The 20685-nt window shown below is 43.8% G+C and overlaps 1 protein-coding gene across 2 annotated transcripts in view; it reads left to right on the plus strand.

The window, feature by feature from the left end:
- Nucleotides 1-3011: 3011 nt before the first annotated feature.
- ANXA11 (annexin A11) overlaps nt 3012-20685 on the plus strand; it is a 61436-nt gene continuing 43762 nt past the window's right edge. Inside the window, exon 1 of one of the 2 annotated variants that reach the window (XM_084633110.1) lies at nt 3012-3326. The gene's annotated coding sequence lies outside the window, so the exon portion shown is untranslated. Of the gene's footprint in view, nt 3327-19349; nt 19373-20685 lie in introns of those variants that run through there. The other variant, XM_084633111.1, reaches the window with a different exon arrangement.

Raw genomic sequence — 20685 nt, forward strand, 5'->3', positions numbered from 1 at the left:
TGAGCATATTGATAGTGATGCCAGACTGTGACATTAATTGCTCTGAATTTAGAGATGCAGCATTCTTTACTCTGGGGGCATTCTGCGAGAAAAAAAATTGAAAAATCTGTGCTAAAAAATAAAAAATTCTGTACACTATTTTAAAATTCTGCAAAATTCTGCCATTTTATTTGTCAAAATAAAACTACATAATCACACCAGTTTCAATTATTTTGGTAATTTATTTCAAAATATCTGTCAGCAAGGGTGTCTGTAAAAATATAGACACACACAAAAATTCCTGCAGGAGTTAAAGAAACCCCAATGACAATCCAGTTACTGTTTCTCTGCCCCTTTCCCCACCTGAGTCCAGCCAGGGGACAGACACCCATAAACCTCCCCCCCCCCCCGCCAGTACACCCAGAGCCCAGCCGAGGGGCTGCCCCGACCCAGATATCTGCACCTCATCTCCCACCCTGAGCCCGGTCATAGCCATTGCCTAGATACCCATACCCCCTCCTCCTTCCAGAGCCCAGCTGTGCCCCCCGCAGCCCAGACACCTGCACCCTTCCCACCCACAGATCCAGAGTGAGAAACAGCCTGATGCTTGGTACCAGGCTTACATGCAGTTTCCTGCGCACCACGCTCTTCTTCCCTCAGGGCATGCTGGGAACTGCAGTTGCCAGGAACCCTCTAGCTCTGTCTCTCTCCCCTAGCAGTGTCGTCTATGTGTGAGTTGGGCTCTGTTGGGTCCAGTGGCTCTTAGTGGCAGCTAGCAGCACTGAGGTCCATTTCTGTGAGGGAAAGGAAATTCTGCATGCACGTTAATTTCTGCAAAATTCTGCGTTGCGCAGTGGTGCAGAATTCCCCCAGAAGTATACATTCTGTTCTGCCTGAGGGGACAGAACCTGACCTACTCCTACCTCCTCAGAAACAGCTTGAAACCCAGACCCATCATGCTGAGTGTGCCGCAATAGTGAGCAAGAGGGACCAAATGTTGCACTCTCACACGCACAACTGCCCTCTGAAGTTCCTTTAGTCTTCACTATTTTTGATTAACCTAAATAATGTTGTCTCATCTGCAAAGTTGGATGCACTGCAGTTCTTTCCTTCTTCCAGATGGTTTATAAATCTTCACCATAAGCAATCCCTGTATAGAACTTTAGACTACCCACTTTGGCTTGTGAAAAATTGAACATTTATGTGTACTCTGTTTTCTCTCTTGGCTTGTTTCTAATCCATTACTTTAATTCTTACTCCATTACTATTTTGTTTCAGTAGTAGCCTCTTGTAAGGGACTTTGTCAAATGCTTCTTGCAAGCTCAAAAAAATTGTCAACCAGTTTACCTTCATTCACTGATTTGTTGATGCTCTCAAAGAATTCTAGTAGATTGAAGGGAAAGTCATGATTTTCTTCAACAGAAGCTGTGTTGCCTTGCCTTTATCATATCATTTTCACCCAGGTGTCTAATAATTCTATTTTAAATGATCATGGCAAGCAGTTTTCCTCGTAGTGAAGTAAGGTTGATGGGCTTGTAGCACCCAGGATCATCCTCAGCACCACTTATGAACGTAAGCACAACATTCCCTACTCTCTAATACATTAGCTGATGTTAAGGAGATATTGCAGATTTTTGATAGTGGTTCAGCTACTTCATTCTTAAATTCCTTCAGAACTCTTTGGATGCATATCATCCAGTCCCCTAACTCAATCTATTTAGTTTATCCAAGAGAAGGTGAAGAAGTGACTGCATTATGCTCTACAACTACCTACATGGGATAAAGATTTCTGATAATAGACAGCTCTTAAGGTCATGTCTACATTTACAAGCTATACCGATACAGATCTGCTGCTGCAAGAGCACTCCTGTAGCCACATTATGCCAACGGGATAGAGCTCTCCAGCTGACATAATAACACCAGCTCAACCAGCGGCTGTAGCTATGTTGGTAGGAGAGTGTCTCCCACTGACATAGCGCTGTGCACACTTTTGCCGGGGTAAGCACACTTATGGCGCTCAGGGGTGTGTCTTTTTTCACACCCCCAAGGGACAAAAGTTTTGCTTACATATGTACTAGTGTACTTAATCTAGAAGAAAAAAGGCATAATGAGATGCAATATATGCTGTAGTTCAAACAGGTTTGAGGGGTTTGCTGCAGAATTTACCGGTGAAGTTCTCTGAGGCGTGCTAGGCAGGTGATCAGATCTGATCATCGCGATTACACACCTAGCCTTAAAATCCTTGTTCCAGCATCTTTTGATGCCCGTCCCTCTCCCTCCCCTCCCCCCATCATTGACATGTTCTCACCTTTATAATCTGAATGGAAGCAGAAGGGATAATCAGGGCGGTTGTGTGGAAAGTAGCTACTTGCTGGATGAAAGGGAGGGTGTAAATGTAAGAGGTGTTTTCAAAATAACCATGTCCTCAGTGCAATATTTTCTAAACAAAATGTATAGCCTGAGACTACCACACCATTGCTTCTATGTACCAACCTCTTTGGAGCAGGGCCAGTCTTTGTTCTGTGCTTGTACAGAAGCTTAGTCCTGATCCAGGCTGGGGTCCCTAGGTACTGGGGCACTATAAAGAATAATTATTAATGTGGGTGCGAAAGGACAGCAGTGGAGTGGTGACTTAGTGACGGAGGGGCTGGCTCCTCCACGTCTAAAGGGCTATTAAAAAGCCTGACCCAAATGCTGTTTTGACCTACAGTCTGTGCAACCTCAGGGTGACTTCACCGAGGTTGGGGAGGGTTCAATCAGCTGAGAGTTAGTCAAAAGGATGTTGCAAGAAAAAAATGGCATGGAATATTCCGTCAGTTTCCTTTTCGGTTTAGTGACAGTGGAAAGGAAGCCCAGGACGTGGGAGACCCCCTGACTCCACATGCAGGTCACAGGGTAGTTATGTAGTCCATGTGGGGAGATTTTTTTCAAGCCCCACCCAGACACCCGTGCTAACCCTTTGTAACACTGACCCGCCCAGCCCGGGGAACCCCACGCGCCGCTGCCTGGGCAGCCCCCTGGCTGGATGGCAGCGGGAGGGGCTGGGGCTGGAGCTCGCCCGGGGCACAGCGAAGCTCGCCGGAGCGCGGAGCGAGCCGCACCTGCGTTTTCCGAGCGGCGCGGCCCGCTGGGACCAGGGGCGCGCTGTCACGTTTTCCACCGCGGGGGCGGGGGCGTGGGGCTGCGGGCGAGTGAAAGTCTCTCTCCTCCCCGCCCGCGGCCCTGCTCTACTCACAGCGGGGGAAGGAGGAAGAGATCTTGTAAGCAGCTGCGGCTCCGCCCCGAGAGCGCCTCGGCCCACAGGACGCGCGGCCGCCTCAGCTTCCGGGGAGCCCCGCGTCCCGCAGGTAGGAGCCCGGGGGTGCAGGAGTGGCTGGGTCAGGCGAGGGGGGGACAGCGGGGAGCGGCGCAGGAGCGACCGTGGCACTTGGACGGGGCTGGGCGGGAGCCCCCCAAGCTCCTCGCCCGCTTCTTCTGCGGCGCGCCCAGCCCCGACCCACCCTGGCGCCCCGGCCCCAGGCCGGTCTCCCGGCAGCCAGAAGCGAGGGAAACTCCCACCCGCTGAAAGCCCGGGGAGCTGCAGCCGGGCAGAACCAGTCAGACTCCGGCCCCTTGGCTGGAGCGTACCCAGGGTTTCTGGTGTAGCTTGACGGGGGGGCTGCTGCGATTGGACCGCAAACTCGGGGGGGGGGCGCAGGGACTGTCGGGGCAGGGAATGTCTTTCTGTGCCGTGCAGCACCTAGCACAATGGGGGCCACAGGCAGGGCTGCAATGGCAATGCGTGTCAATTGCACTGCTCAGTGACTACTACTAAAAGGACAGGAGCGGTATGTATATGGGGGGAGGGGAGAAGTATAAAATTCCATATTTACATGCCTCCCTATGCACATTTTCCTACACTTCTTTTGGGTAGATGCCATGTGATTGCTTCCTGGTAAGCTTCAGGAAAGTGGCTAATACAAATAACCTTCTTGAAATATATTGTTAAATGTTACATAGGTTATAAATGTGCCTTTTAGTCAGCTGAAAGTGTTTCCTCTTCACCTGAAATCCCATCCAGAATGTTGTCACATCACTCGCTCTTCTTAGGTGTGTTGCATTTAATTTCAGAAAGGGGAACTACACACAAATGAGGCGGTTAGTTAAACAGAAATTAAAAGGTACAACACCAAAATTAAAATCCCTGCTAGCTGCATGGAAATTTTTAAAAGACACCATAATAGAGGCTCAATTTAAAAGTATACCCCAAATTAAAAAACCTAGCAATAGACCCAAACAAGTACCACTTTGGCTAAACAACAAAGTGAAAGAAGCAGTGAGAGGCAAAAAGACATCCTTTAAAAAGTGGAAGTTAAATCCTAGAGAGGAAGATAGAAAGTTTTTGTAAAGGGAAATCATGCCTCACCAATATACTAGAATTTGAGGGGGTCAACAAGCACGTGGACAAGGGGGATCCAGTGAATACAGTATATTTCAATTTTTATAAAGCTTTTGACAAGGTCCCTCACAAAAGGCTATTGAGCAAAGTAAGCAGTCATGGGATAAGAGGGAAGGTCCTCTCATGGATTGGTAACTGGTTAAAAGATAGGAAACAAAGGGTAGGGATAAATGGTCAGCTTTCAGAATGGAGAGAGGTAAATAGTGTTCCCCAGGAGTCTGTACTGGGCCCAGACCGAGTCACTATATTCATAAATGATCTGGAAAAGGGGATGAGCAGCGAGGTGGCAAAATTTGCAGATGATACAAAACTACTCAAGACAGTTAAGTCCCAGGCAGACTCTGAAGCTCTACAAAAGGATCTCTCAAAACTGGGTGACTGGGCAACAAAATGGCGGATGAAATTCAATGTTGATAAATACAAAGTAATGCACGTTGGAAAACATAATCCCAACTGTACATATAAAATGATGGGGTTTAAATTAGCTGTTACCGCTCAAGAAGGAGATCCTGGAGTCATTGTGGATAGTTCTCTGAAAACATCCACTCCGTGTGCAGCGGCAGTCAAGTGAACAGAATGTTTGGAATTGGATAGATAAGACAGAAAATATCATATTGCCTCTATGTAAATCCATGGTACTTCCTCATCTTGAATACTGTGTGGAGATGTGGTTACCCCATCTCAAAAAAGATATATTGGAATTGGAAAAGGTTCAGAAAGGGCAACAGAAATTATTAGGGGTATGGGTTTAGTGCCTGCCATATGAGGAGAAATTAATATGACTGGGACTTTTCATCCGGGGGAGAAGACGACTAAGGGGGGATATATGATCTGATAAAATCATGACTGGTGTGGAGAAAATAAATAAGGAAGTGTTAGTTACTCCTTCTCATAACACAAGAACTGGAGGCCACCAAATGAAATTAATAGGCTGCAGGTTTAAAACAAACAAAAGGAAGTATTTTTTTCACACAATGTACAGTCAACCTGTGGAATACCTTGCCAGAGGATGTTGTGAAGATCAAGACCATAACAGGGTTCAGAAAAGAACTAGATATTCATGGAGGATAAATCCATCAATGGCTATTAGCCAAGATGGGCAGGGATGGTGTCCCTAGCCGTTGTTTGCCAGAAGCTGAGAGCATGTAACAGGGGATGGATCACTTCATGATTACCTGTTCTGTTCATTTCCTCTGAAGCACCTGGCATTTCCCACTGTCAGAAGACAGGATATTGGGCTAGATGGATCATTGGTCTGACCCAGTATGGCCATTCTTGTGTTCTATGTTCTTATTCATGCTGGGAGGTGCGATTAGCAGTTTGTGTAGCGCTAAACATAGTGGTGTGTCCATTGGTGGCACAGGCGGCCACTTGGCCTGGAGTACAAACCTTCCCGACCACCTGGCCATGTCCTGGGGTGGCAAGTCTAAGCTCTCACCCATGCTACTATGGACACGCAGCTAACTTTAGGCACTAACGTGGGTACCTCTGTGTGAGCTGAGACACATATTGCAGCTCAAATGTAAACATAGCCAGAGAAACAAACTGTCGAATGAATGGGAATCCCTGCCATGAGGTGGAGCATATAGGGGGTGGATCTAGTGTCTCAAGGGGGAATTGCAAGTGATGCTTCAGGAAGTGAGGGGAAACTGCATTGGGAAAAACAGACATGAGAGTGTGCATGGCGGCTCTTTCCCTCAACCCATAAAATATATAAATACAACTGCCATTGGGTAAGCCATCAGAAATAAATGTCCTTAAACCAAGCCTTAAAATACCTATAAGGTTGTTTTCTCTGTTTACAGTGGAGTTATGCTAGCAGAAAACTTGGCCTCATATCTAGCTCCTTATTGAGCAAGGCCGAGTTCCCAGACTCATTGAGGTTCTTTTGGAAATCCCACCTGCTAATCCTATACCTCGCAGTCACCAGAAGTCCTGCATCATGAGAGCCTGTCATGCCTGCAGTGGCTTAAGAGCATAGGTACCAACCTCAGGGCAGACTGTTAAGAACCAGGGCACAAACCTCAAATTGGTTCTGTAGTTAGATTTCACTAGCCAATTATCAAGTGTAAATTCCTCCAGCACTATACCAGCCTTAACATGGAGTCATAGACAGTCCCCTGGGGTACTCTGATCTATTTTGTGATAGATGGTCCCTTACACCAAAAATCACAATAATATTCAGATTAGGACCAGTCCCTTACCCCAGGTCAGTTGCACCTTAGATCTATCACCAAAAACAATGCTTGTAGCCAAGCTTGTAATAAACTATGTAAAGAGTTACTAACTAGGAAAAGGAAATAAGTGTTATTTACAAGGTTGAAGCAGGTAAACATAGATAAAAACACATGGGTTCTGATCTTAAGTTTCCAAAAGTAATAGAGACTTCTATAATAAGCAAACTTTCTGTGTTCTTTAGCACTAACCTAGAGTAAGCACAGGTATTCTTTTGTTTATGCTTAATAATCTTTGCCCTTCAGAGTTCAAGCAGCATAAAAGATACAGTTCATCCTTGCTAGGGCTTTTGATTCCTTCCCACCATCTGCAAATTCAGCTGTTGGGAGGAATTCACTTGCACCTCTCCTGGTGGGGAGGGGAGAAGGAGGAGCAGTCAACAAAGTCTTTTGTCCTCTGATGTTCCCCAATGGTTCGTCTGGTGGTGGTGGTGGTGGCCTTCTTTTCTTGGGCAGGAGATAATGTCTCCTGCTGGAAACTAATATGTCACATTCAGTGCTTCTCTTTTGTCTGGCGACTTACAGTTACAAATGCTTCAGTATTGCCTTATAACTAGGACTGTCAAGCGATTAAAAAAATTAATCACGATTAATCGTGTGATTAATTGCACTGTTACTTAAATAATAGAACAACATTTATTTATTTTTGGATGTCTACATTTTCAAATATATTGATTTCAGTTACAACACAGAATAAAAAGTGTATAGTGCTCATTTTACATCTATTTTTGATTACAAATATTTGCACTGTAAAACACAAAATAAATAGTATTTTTCAGTTCACCTCATACAAGTACTGTAGTGCAATCTCTTTATCATGAAAGTTGAACTTACAAATGTAGAATTATGTACAAAAAATTACTGTTTTTTTTTTTAAAAAAAAGCAAAATATTAGAGCCTACGAGTCCACTCAGTTCTCCTTCTTGTTCAGCTAGTTGCTAAGACAAACATGTTTGTTTACATTTAAGGGAGATACTGCTGCCCACTTATTTACAACGTCACCTGAAAGTGAGAACAGGCGTTCGCATGGTACTGTTGTAGCCAGCATTGCAGGATATTTACATGCTTCAACCCCCGTGCCAGAGGACATGCGTCCATGCTGATTATTTATTTATTTATTTTTTTGGTAGTTCGGGTTCTGTAGTTTCAGCATCAGAGTGTTGCTCTTTTAAGACTTCTGAAAGCATGCTCCACAACTCGTCCCTCTCAGATTTTGGAAGGCACTTCAGATTCTTAAACCTTGTGTTGAGTGCTGTAGCAATCTTTGCGTTTTGTCAAATCTGCAGTGACAGTGTTCTTAAAACGAACAGCATGTGCTAGGTCATCATCATCCGAGACTGCTATAACATGAAATATTTGGCAGAATGTGGGTAAAACAGAGCAGCAGACATACAATTCTTCCCCAAGGAGTTGTCACAAATTTAATACATAGATATATTTTTTTTTAAATGAGCGGCATAAGTATGGAAGTGTGTCCTCTGAAATGGTGGTTGAAGCCTGAAGGGGCATACAAATGTTTAACATATGTGGCACATAAATACCTTGAAATGCTACAAAAGTGCCATGCAAACGCCTGTTCTCACTTTCAGGTGACATTGTAAATAAGAAGTGGGCAGCATTATCTCCCATAAATAAAAACAAACTTTTTTGTCTTAGCAGTTGGTTGAACAAGAAGTAGAACTGACTTGATTCGTAGGCTCTAAAGTTTTTACATTGTTGTTTTGGTTTTTTTTGAGTGCAGTTATGTAACAAAAAAACCATTTTTTTAAGTTGCACTTTCACCATAAAGAGATTGTACTACAATACTTGTATGAGGTGAATTGAAATATACTATTTCTTTTATCATTTTTACAGTGCAAATATTTGTAATAAATATAAAGTGAGCACTGTACACTTTCTGTATTCTGTGTTGTAATTGAAATCAATATATTTGAAAATGTAGAAAAACATCCAAGAATATTTAATTTCAATTGGTATTCTATTATTATTTAATCACATTGTTAATCACGATTATTTTTTAGTTAATTGCAGGAGTTAACTGCAATTAAGCGACAGCCCTACTTATAACATGGGATACAGATATTATGACATGAATGCATACAGCAATTTACAAGCATTTCATAACATTTGAACACTAAACATTTGCTTAGAATTCTAATACCTATTTTAATAATACTAACACACAGGTGAGTCAGATGGATTCCAGCTATGTATTTCAGTGTTCATTTGAGAGATGGGGACCTTGGTATGAGCTACCTGGTCTGCCAGCATCATGGTGTCAAAACTATCTAAACCCTATCCAGAGATGTGGTTTCAAAAAAATAATTTTAAGTTGTCAAAGCAGCTCTGTATGTAATATTTAAGGGGAAGCCAGTGTAATGACTGTGTTAGAAAAATAGTTGGGGAAAAGCAGAGTTAGCATAAGAATCCACGCAGCGATTCTTTGCCTGAGCTCAAGCCTACAGAATATTTTATGTACTAGTTCATAAATCAGCAAGTTACTGTAAATGCAGTCTCTAAAGGACCATTTACCATCTGGTAGCATGGGAAAGAGGCAGCATGGGATGAAAAGTAATTATGATCCAGAAATGGCAAGAGAAAAGTTCTGGTCAGAATACAGATATGACCAAAGATGTTGGCCAGATGTGACAGTAGCTGTGATATTAACAGGGCTGCTGACTCTAAAGGCAAGGCCCCATGTACTCTTTTTAGTATGACTCCTTGGTGCTGCATATAGGAAATCCTGTGTCCGTGCCAGGTAAATTCATAGCTGTAGACTTATCCTGAATTAAATCTGAAAGTGAGTAATACAACCAGTGCTCTTTCCCTTCTGTTATTTATTTTCATATCAAATCACATCAATTTTACACTATTCCTAGACCTTCATTTCTCACTGAGTCACTTTATACACCCAATGTAACGCTATGCGTTGTGGGGTCTTAACTGTGTTGTATAGCTATATGGGGAAAATATGAAGTCTTGACCACTGGTTAGGGGACACCTTAGGCTTTGGACACCTCGAAAGGCAACTTGGGCTTGTAAAATAAGCATAAAAGTTAGATGTTAAGGTAAGAAAAGAGCAGTTTAAACGTTTTGTCGCTTGTCGTTTATATTTCAGAGTTAATGTCCCTGTAACAAGTGAGGGTAGTAGTTTGCCCCTCTTTCAGTTATTGGTCTAAGCTGTTTGCAGACAGAATATACTGGGAAGGTTTTTCAGCACAACCATAAGCACTAGAAATGTAGTTTTTAAAAAATTTAAATTTAGGCGGTGGAGCAGAACCCTGTGGCAAATCTGGAGGCAAAGGAGTCACTTAGTAGTTCATGGATCAGGCTCCGTGTTTGTCGCGGAAGTCACAGATTCCGTGACTTCTGCAGCAGCCCCATGCGGCTGGCCCAGGAGCCACCTGAGCAGCCCTGGCAGTACCGGGGTCAGTTGCACTGGCTGCTGCTGGGGCAGTCTCGGGGGGCCTCCTGCACCCCAGCAGCAGGAGTTTGGATGTGGGGGGGCTCAGGCCTTGGGGTTGGGGTTGCTGCTTACCGGGGGCGGGAGGCTCCCCTCCCTCAGCTCCCCTAGTTCTGCGTGCTGCTTCTGCCAGCAGCCAAGCCCTGCCCCCGCAGTTCCCACTGCCCGCAGCTCCCAGCCGATGGGAGCTGAAGAACCAGGGGAACCAGGGCTTGGAGCGGAGCGGAGGCAGCACGTGGAGCTAGGGAGCTGGGTAAGGAGCAAGGTTCAGCCCCCCCGCCCATGCCCATCCCATCCCAAGCACCTTTGCTCTCCCCTGCTCCTATCCCGGGCAGCGACTCCCCACCCTGCACCTGTGCCCCCCTCCCCAGGACCTGCAGCACCCCCCCCCCCCGAGCCATGACTCGCCCCCTCTTCCTTTTCCCCCACCCCCCACAGTTTTAGTCGGGTATTTTTAGTAAGTCTTGGATAGGTCATGGACTCATGAATTTTTCCATGACTTTTAATAAAAATACCCGTGGCTAAAATGTAGCCTTATTCATGGGGCCTACCTAGAGGCAGTGTCACCACAAATATGCAAGGAGGTCACCTGCAATAAACTCAGCTTTGTCACTGCTCAGCTGAAGCAAACGATTTAACATCTGGCTCTGGACTTGCGGGAGACACAATAGCACAGAGAGAACCTGTGAAAGAGAATATTGGAACTCCGTGTCATCAGAATAACAATGATGATTCAAATGTACTGGCAAATATCTGAAGTTTGATACTAAAACACCAGGGTTCTCAAAACCGAGCCTGCTAGATTTTCTACAATGTACAGAAATTATATAGGGATAGAATGCACAGGTAGAACTAATAAGTAGTGTACTGATGCTTAGGTGATTGCCTTCACACACCTTTTATAATGAATAGCGTTGATGGAGGTAGTCCTTTTTAATTATGGTAAAACACCGCTGTTGGCCCCAGCGTCTCAGCTAAATGGTTGGCTGTTGACCTGAACAACAGAGACCTTATGGTATTTTTCAGCTTCTGATATTATGCAAATATTGTATTTCCCTTCTGGCAGCTGCCAGGGTGAAATATCCTGTCGTGCTCCAGGTATATAAGTAGTGAAAAGGTCAGCAGTAAATATTTACAATGTATTGCTTCCAGTCCTTAATTCTGGATTCTGCCCTTTGATTTTTATAAAGCTTCCTCTGACCATTGATACAGAGCTAGTTCTGTCAACAATTTATCTGCCTTTTAAAAGGGAGGAATCACATGTGATTTGGGTATCCAAGCAGTAGATATCTGCTGCAAGCTGTGAAGCTGGTCTCTGGTGCATCTACCCTAAGAGAATTTGAATCCATGTTACTGCAGAAGCCAGCTGTGTGGCAGCTGCACTAGTGCTAAACAATTGGTGTAGCTGGGGCTCAGGTATTATGTCATGACAGCTTGGTCTGAACAGGCTTTTGTTTCATGGTGGTAGAAATACTAGAGCCCTGTCTACACCAGTGTCTATCTAGAGCTGGACAAAAATGTTTAGACAAATAGTTTTAGACTGAAAAATGCAGTCCCAGTGGAGCTGAAAGTGCACTGATTTTTTTTTTTTTTTTTTTAATACAACAGAGGTAGTGGCGTGTTGGTGTTAGTCCAGTGGTTGGGAGTTCTTGCTTGGGGTCTGGTAGACCCAGGTTTGAATCTCCCACTGTGGAACAGACCCCAAACAGACTTTTTTTGATTCCTAAAAAATTCCAATACGTTCAGATTTAGTCTTAGAATATCATGGTTGGAAGGGACCTCAGGATGTCATCTAGTCCAACCCCCTGCTCAAAAGCAGGACCAATCCCCAATTAAATCATCCCAGCCAGGGCTTTGTCAAGCCTGACCTTAAAAACTTCTAAGAAGGAGATTCCACCACCTCCCTAGGCAACGCATTCCATTGTTTCACCACCCTTCTAGTGAAAAAGTTTTTCCTAATATCCAACCTAAACCTCCCCCACTGCAACTTGAGACCATTACTCCTTGTCCTGTCCTCTTCTACCACTGATAATAGTTTAGAACCATCCTCTCTGGAACCACCTCTCAGGTAGTTGAAAGCAGCTATCAAATCCCCCCTCATTCTTCTCTTCTGCAGACTAAACAATCCCAGTTCCCTCAGCCTCTCCTCATAAGTCATGTGTTCCAGACCCCTAATCATTTTTGTTGCCCTTCGCTGGACTCTCTCCAATTTATCCACATCCTTTTTGTAGTGTGGGACCCAAAACTGGATACAGTACTCCAGATGAGGCCTCACCAATGTCGAATAGAGGGGGACAATCACGTCCCTCAATCTGCTCGCTATGCCCCTACGTATACATCCCAAAATGCCATTGGCCTTCTTGGCAACAAGGGCACACTGCTGACTCATATCCAGCTTCTCGTCCACTGTCACCCCTAGGTCCTTTTCCGCAGAACTGCTGCCTAGCCATTCAGTCCCTAGTCTGTAGCTGTGCATTGGGTTCTTCCGTCCTACGTGCAGGACCCTGCACTTACCCTTATTGAACCTCATCAGATTTCTTTTGGCCCAATCCTCCAATTTGTCTAGGTCCCTCTGTATCCTATCCCTGCCCTCCAGCGTATCTACCACTTCTCCCAGTTTAGTATCATCCGCAAATTTGCTGAGAGCGGAATCCACATCATCCTCCAAATCATTTATGAAGATATTGAACAAAACCGGCCCCAGGACCAACCCCTGGGACACTCCACTTGACACTGGCTGCCAACTAGACATGGAGCCATTGATCACTATCCGTTGAGCCCGACAATCTAGCCAACTTTCTACCCACCTTATAGTGCATTCATCCAGCCCGTACTTCTTTAACTTGCTGACAAGAATACTGTGGGAGACCGTGTCAAAAGCTTTGCTAAAGTCAAGAAACAATACATCCACTGCTTTCCCTTCATCCACAGAACCAGTAATCTCATCATAGATGGCGATTAGATTAGTCAGGCATGACCTTCCTTTGGTGAATCCATGCTGACTGTTCCTGATCACTTTCCTCTCATGTAAGTGCTTCAGGATTGATTCTTTGAGGACCTGCTCCATGATTTTTCCGGGGACTGAAGTGAGGCTGACTGGCCTGTAGTTCCCAGGATCCTCCTTCTTCCCTTTTTTAAAGATTGGCACTACATTAGCCTTTTTCCAGTCATCCAGGACTTCCCCCGTTCGCCACGCGTTTTCAAAGATAATGGCCAATGGCTCTGCAATCACAGCTGCCAGTTCCTTTAGCACTCTCGGATGCAACTCGTCTGGCCCCATGGACTTGTGCACATCCAGCTTTTCTAAATAGTCCCTAACCACCTCTTTCTCCACAGAGGGCTGGCCATCTATTCCCCATGTTGTGATGCCCAGCACAGCAGTCTGGGAGCTGACCTTGTTAGTGAAGACAGAGGCAAAAAAAGCATTGAGTACATTAGCTTTTTCCACATCCTCTGTCACTAGGTTGCCTCCCTCATTCATTAAGGGGCCCACACTTTCCTTGGCTTTCTTCTTGTTGCCAACATACCTGAAGAAACCCTTCTTGTTACTCTTAACATCTCTCGCTAGCTGCAGCTCCAGGTGCGATTTGGCCCTCCTAATTTCATTCCTACATGCCCGAGCAATATTTTTATACTCTTCCCTGGTCATATGTCCAAGCTTCCACTTCTTGTAAGCTTCTTTTTTATGTTTAAGATCCGCTAGGATTTCACCATTAAGCCAAGCTGGTCGCCTGCCATATTTACTATTCTTTCGACACATCGGGATGGTTTGTCCCTGTAACCTCAACAGGGATTCCTTGAAATACAGCCAGCTCTCCTGGACTCCTTTCCCCTTCATGTTAGTCCCCCAGGGGATCCTACCCATCCGTTCCCTGAGGGAGTCGAAGTCTGCTTTCCTGAAGTCCAGGGTTCGTATCCTGCTGCTTACCTTTCTTCCCTGTGTCAGGATCCTGAACTCAGCCAACTCATGGTCACTGCCTCCCAGATTCCCATCCACTTTTGCTTCCCCTATGAATTCTTCCCGGTTTGTGAGCAGCAGGTCAAGAAAAGCTCCCCCCCTAGTTGGCTCCTCTAGCACTTTCACCAGAAAATCGTCCCCTACGCTTTCCAAAAACTTCCTGGATTGTCTATGCACTGCTGTATTGCTCTCCCAGCGGATATCAGGAAAATTAAAGTCACCCATGAGAACCAGGGCGTGCGATCTAGTAGCTTCTGCAAGCTGCCAGAAGACAGCCTCATCCACCTCATCCCCCTGGTCCGGTGGTCTATAGCAGACTCCCACCACTACATCACTCTTGTTGCTCACACTTTTGAACTTAATCCAGAGACACTCAGGTTTTTCTGCAGTTTCGTACTGGAGCTCTGAGCAGTCATACTGCTCCCTTACATACAGTGCTACTCCTAGTCTTCTCAGCTAGGCGTTGGATTGTGATACCACATTCTCTCACTGAAGCCACTGAACAGCCAAGGAAGATGGTCCTTGGATACAAAGTACAGATCCAACTTCCTTAAAGTTCAAGGGAGTTTTGAGGCAGTTTTAGATGGTTCCATTAGAGCAGTGGTGGGCAACCTGCGGCCCATGGGCCGCACGCAGCCCATCAGGGTAATCTGCTGGCGGGCCGTGAGACAGTTTGCGTAATTTTGCATGGCCGCCTGCAGCTGCCAGTGGCCGCAGTTCGCTGTTTCCGGCCAATGGGAGCTGCGGGAAGCAGGTTTTGGTTTGGGCTGATCTTTAATAGCATTGTTCAGCCTGCCCTGTGTTTATAAAGGGACACTTCCAACCTGAAAATCACATTTTGTCTGAAAATATTGTACCTGGGATAGTTACAAGTAGCAAGTTATCCGCTACCTTTGACAGAACTTTGGATATCGTCAGACTGGACCCCTGTAAAGTCAGCCAGTTTCTCCATTGCTGAAAAGACTCTTAAAATTGATGGAACAATTTCTTTCTGTCTTTCTTTCAATACTAATGTTAAAAATCTGGAGATGATATAGAAAGGAGACTGTCTCAGAAATGGAATGTTTAGGCTTAAAAGGATTGTATTGGTAAATGTCAGTAAATGTTGATTTCACCACATACACACAAACTAACAATGTTTACAGATAGCGAAGTAAGAAAAATGCGGCTTCGGAGCTTGATAGGGTCAAAATCCAAAAATTTAGACTTCGGCGCTTTACAAATGGACGAGCAAATGGATTGTGAAAACAGAATCTGTTGACTTAAGCAGATCTATATTCTGGCATGTGATGTTGACAATTTGTGTTTTAACGGTTAATAAACTTTAACTTTTTGAATCTTAATGTCTGTCATTAAATAGTTGTGTCCCAGGCATAATTTCATACAACTGTTAAAATTTAAATTGATAAAAAAGTTTAAAAATAAACATCAATATCTGTTAAAATTATTTTAAAAAATTGAATTCTGCCAAGTGTTTTTATGTTAAAGACGTAAATTGACCGTGTTCTTTTCAAAATTGTTTTGTTGGTTCAACATGTGCTGGGGTTGAGATGGGGTTTAGTGTAGACCCTAGCTACAGCAGCAGGAGGGGTTCTCCAGTCGGTGTAAGTAATCTACTTCCCCAAGAGGCTGTAGCTAAGTTGACGGAAGAAAACAGTGTAGTGCTGTCTACAGTGGGGATTTTTTCTCACCCCTGAGTGATGTAGTTAAGCTGACCTAATTTTCTAGTGTAGACAAAGCGTTACTTTCTTTTAACTACCCTTTGACAGTTTTAGTAAAATTTTAATTACTGTGGAACGCATGGATTTTTGATTTAAATACAGTTAACATGGTCCCTGTGAGGAATTAGTTGAGGCACAGCACTAAATTTTTGCCGTCATTAATGAACAAAGCACATTGTCAAAGTATGACTACTGGATACAGTACTTTGCATATTGACTTCCTGGACAATTCAGCACCTGAGGGAGTTAAGTATGTAGTGAATGTTGTTACACTAGTCTCCATTAAAAACAAACTGTTGACTGATTTTTAACTGTGCTTTGAGCATGGTCTTGCCAAATCTAGCTAGCTTCTTACAGAGCATATATATTCATATATCTATACTGCATAGGTTTCACAAATACAGCTTCAAAGGTCTCTTCCAGCCAGTAGTTTTCAACCAGGGCTAAGCAGAGGTCTTCCAGGGGGCACACCAACTCATCTAGGAATTTGCCTAATTTTATAAGAGGCTACATAAAAAGCAGTAGCGAAGTCAATATAAAGTAAAATTCATACAGACTTTTTTATACTACTTTGTATACTATACAGTGAAATATAAGTACAATATTTGTATTCCAGTTTATTTTATAATTTATGTGGTAAAATGAGTAAGGAAGCGATTTTTCAGTAATAGTGTGCTGTGACACTTTTTTTGTATTTTTTGTCTGATTTTTTTGTAAGCAAGTAAATTTTTAAGTGAGGTGGAACTTGAGGGTACACAAGACAAATCAGACTCCTGAAAAGGGTACAGTAGTCTGGAAAGATTGAGAGCCACTGGGGTTTTCCATCCTAGTGTGTATGAGACTGTCTCCTTAAGAGCTAGGTATTGTTGTTGTTTTTTTCCCCTTCTTTTGCAGTCTCTGGAACAGAAATGCAAGTATTTGCAATAGAGGTTTCGAAAGACTTCTGTATTTCTTTTTTTTATTTCCCCGAGCTAGGTGGAGAGAATGCCTGAGCCCTTAGGCCACAGAGGGTGGCTGCTACATTCTCTAAGGCCCAACCTTATAAACTGTAAACAAGGCGTTGGTTTGTAATACAAATTGCTATCATGGTTAGGAATGTTGGTTTTCTTTTTTTAGACAACTTAAATATGACTGCTTTTTCCTGTGTTTGTGTTTTCATACCAAAGAAAAGGGCAAGGTTATTTTAGTACTGTTTGACTCTTTGAAAAAACCTACTCAGAGTAATTAAGACAAAAAGGCTAAATATTAAAGGCTGAAATTTTGCAAGGTTTGGGCTGTGTTGGACATATGCCCTTTTAAAATAGAATATTCTAAACCTCTGAGGAGTAACTGAACTCTGAATAACATCCATGATATTTGTATGGAGGCTTTTTTATCTATTCTTCAAATGACGACTGTATAGAAAATATTAGGATTAAATCATAACAGTTCAATTGAATCATCTATTCCAAGAGCTCATAGACCTAATTTGATGTCAGTTGAAGATGTTTTCTTTATACAAACATCTTGTTCTTACAGTGCATCTCAAAGCAAGAGTAATAATGTGTGTATAGTCAAAAAAACATTTTTGACAATGAAAGTACAAGAAGCATTTCAAAATGAACTACCGAGGTGCTACAAAAGGAAAATGATCAGTCAGGGCTCCTTGTCAACTAATTCCATTTCTGTTTATGTTTTGACACTGGGTGGGGAAGTTAGAAGCTTGTACAGACACTGTTAAAGGCTTTGGTCTTCGTTGTCCCCCAGTAGGTATTTAGAGACTTTTTAATAAACCAAGAGCTTGTCTACATGGTGCTATAGTCTGTACTTGAGAGTATACATTTTAGGGCACTCCAATGTGTTGCTCAATAGCTGGCTCTCGTGGACTATGCTGGTATTCGTTAAAAGTTCCCTAATGCGCATTAATGTAATCTCCCAAATCCGCAGGGGCTGAACTCCCAAAGAGCACAGAACTGAATGATTGGGAAACAAATGTTCAGCTGCATAATAATGATACAAATAGCACAGGATTTTTGGAGTTAAAAGCTGGACTTTTCTGTGGATATAGCAATCAAGCTGATGATGATTGGCTGCTCCATATCATGCTATTTAATATATTATCCCTTTCCCTACTAATCTGGAATCTTAATACAAAGTTCTCCTTTAAAAATAAGCATACAGATGTTTTCTTTCCTTTGCCTGTGACTTCCTCTGACTTAATGCTGGTGAATGGTGCTAGAGACCGTGGTCCTGGAAATGTCCCAAAATGTGCAGTGGCATAGGTGCAGACGTTTTTATGTTGCTCCTCTGTCATACCGCTGGGCTGATTTGGAGGAATGACATCCACGGCTGAAAACCAGTTCAGGCTACAAGCTCATTCAGTCCTTGGCCTTTCCTGAAAATGTGGGTGTCCCGGTGGTATGATGATGTTGAGAACATGGGCTTACCCTGCCCATTTATTTCACATAGATTGCCAAACAGCCATCGAATTACAACTTTCAGTCACTACCAACCAACTGTGCTAACATAGTTGGGACCTACTGTGAATCATTTTTAAAGAGTCTTAGTGTGGAGCTGCTGAATTGCTCATTTAATCAAATCAGCCTTTGAAACTCCACAGTAGTCCCATTGAGGTCTCCCTTGAACATACTGTGCATTTTTTCCCAGCCACGTGGTGACTCACAAGGTATAGATAGTAATTCAGAAGAACAGTGATTTGTCAAGTCTCATGTGGGAAATGCAGAATTCTCAATAACCACCGGTAAAACCACTTGCTACTTCAAGGACATAGAATAGAAAGGCAACAGTTTGTTACCATCTTAAATATGGTAGAACTCTTTTCTTTCTTTTGTCTGTCTGTCTCTTTATCACCACGCTGGATGGTGATATACTTGATTCAGTTGTAACAACTGAAGACTGAGAGTAGAACTCCAGTAATTTCACACCCTACTCTTTCAAAATAACATGGTACCTTCTCTAGCTTTACTCAAGTCCCAAGGCAATTCCAGCAGATCGGGGGGGCTCCTGAAGACCATTTTCTGTCCCCCGCACACCATGCTGATTAAAACAGAGAGGAGCAGCAGACCCAAAGAGTGTGGGGCAAAGGTAGAAGGCAGCATCCAGGCTGTGGCTATGGCTAAGGAGATCTTAAGAAAGAATTGTTGGGGCGGGGGGGGGGGGTAGTGGCTGTAGCAGTGGTGCTGGAGAGGATCCTGAAGCAGTTGCTGGGGGAAGGAAGGGTTTGAAATCACTCCCGTTAGTGGCAGCTGTTGGTGGTCGATCTGATTCAACTCTAGTATGAGGCAGAAGAAACTGCCTAGCCACAGTCACTGGGGCTCTAGAGTAGCCCCTGGTAAGGAGAGCAGCTAGCAAGTAAGAGTGCTAGAGGGAAATCTGACCATGCTTCCTCTGCTTTCAGTGAGGGACAGAAATGTCAGTAGGCCTCCTCCAGGGATGTAGGCTGGTGTACAGCTCCAGAAACTGGATCTGGGGCAGCCACATGTCTCACCATTCATGGATGCTCACTGCTTGTGTCTTCTGGAGAAGGACTGATGAGCAAGTTTGCCTCTCTGCCTCCCTTATGGAGTCCCTTCCAAACAGGTGGGTGCCTGTTTCACCACAGATTTCTTATGGATTGTAAGCCCTGCTCTTTTTAGGCCTGTGTTCTTCATGGAACTGGTGAGATGGTTTAATTGGGATCACTTCCTGCTTGGGAAAGTATTTTGCTTCACTGAGCCTGGTTTCTGTGTGTGTGTGTGTGTGTGTGTGTGTGTGTGTCCCTTAATGTAGGGAGAGTTTTTAAATGGCCTGAATCAATACAAGAATAAAAAGCCAATAACTTGTTACATGATATTATACTACTATTGCACAGGTCATATCTTTGGCTGTTGCAGGCCCGACTCGCTCCTGCTAATGGTAGATTCAAGCTGTTTGGGGTTTTACATGGAACAGAATGCATTTTAAAAAAAATCAATGGGAAAGCGCTGTCCTATCTTATACTGGCCTTGCTTTGACACTGAAAGTAGCTGTTCCCATAGCTGTCAGTTTACTTTACAAAACGCCATCTCCTTTTCTTGTCCTATCACTTAAACAAGACATAACACAACAGGAATTGGTTCACACCCTCATGTAAATCCCCATGGTGGAAGGGCTATGAGTTATGGGTGTCATCCTGCATAACACCTCCATAACTTTGTGGATGAAGTTACATATGTACATTAAAGTTTGCAAGATTGAGGCTTAAGTGCATAGTGTTTTTAGTGATGACACCAAACTTGCCCTGGAATGCCTGCCTTTTATTATGTGGGTGTTCTTCAAGGGTAATTAGTCAACCACTGCACAGGCACAGCGGAACTACTTATGGGAGTATGGGATGCAGGGACCCAGTATTTGCAGGGGTCAAAATGAAGTCTTGCTTAGATTGTGGTTGTCTGTTTACCTTATGACTTATTTGGTGTGTTTTATCTCAGACACTTTCTGGAAACATGAATACAGAATAGCCAGATGGAATCTCCTATGCTGCATGGTGTCTGTCTGAACCCATTGTGACCCTAAGAACCCTGCAATGCCTACTGGCGAAGGGTTCACTCTTCTGTAACAGCAACTCCTAATGTGCTGCTTTCATAGTATTTGTCTAAAAAAGGGTTGTGGGGGCCTGGGAGGTGACTAATAAAAGTTTGTCCTACTGATACTCATAATCATTTTGAGATGTACGCATGATGATTTTAAGGAGTTACGTATAGGTGCAAAAATGTGTCTTAGAGTCTGTGTCCCAGGCAGATTTGTCAAACAAGTTTTGTCAGACAAAGGGATGTAGACTCTCCAGTCTCCCTATGTTTATGTCTAAATCAAGCACTGTAAGCCAACACAGTGGAAACCCATTTTGCATACGGAACTGACTGGGGGATGTGAAA

This window comes from Lepidochelys olivacea, assembly GCF_965140295.1.
Source record: "Lepidochelys olivacea isolate rLepOli2 genome assembly, chromosome: 7".
In the NCBI taxonomy this organism is placed as follows: domain Eukaryota; kingdom Metazoa; phylum Chordata; order Testudines; family Cheloniidae; genus Lepidochelys; species Lepidochelys olivacea.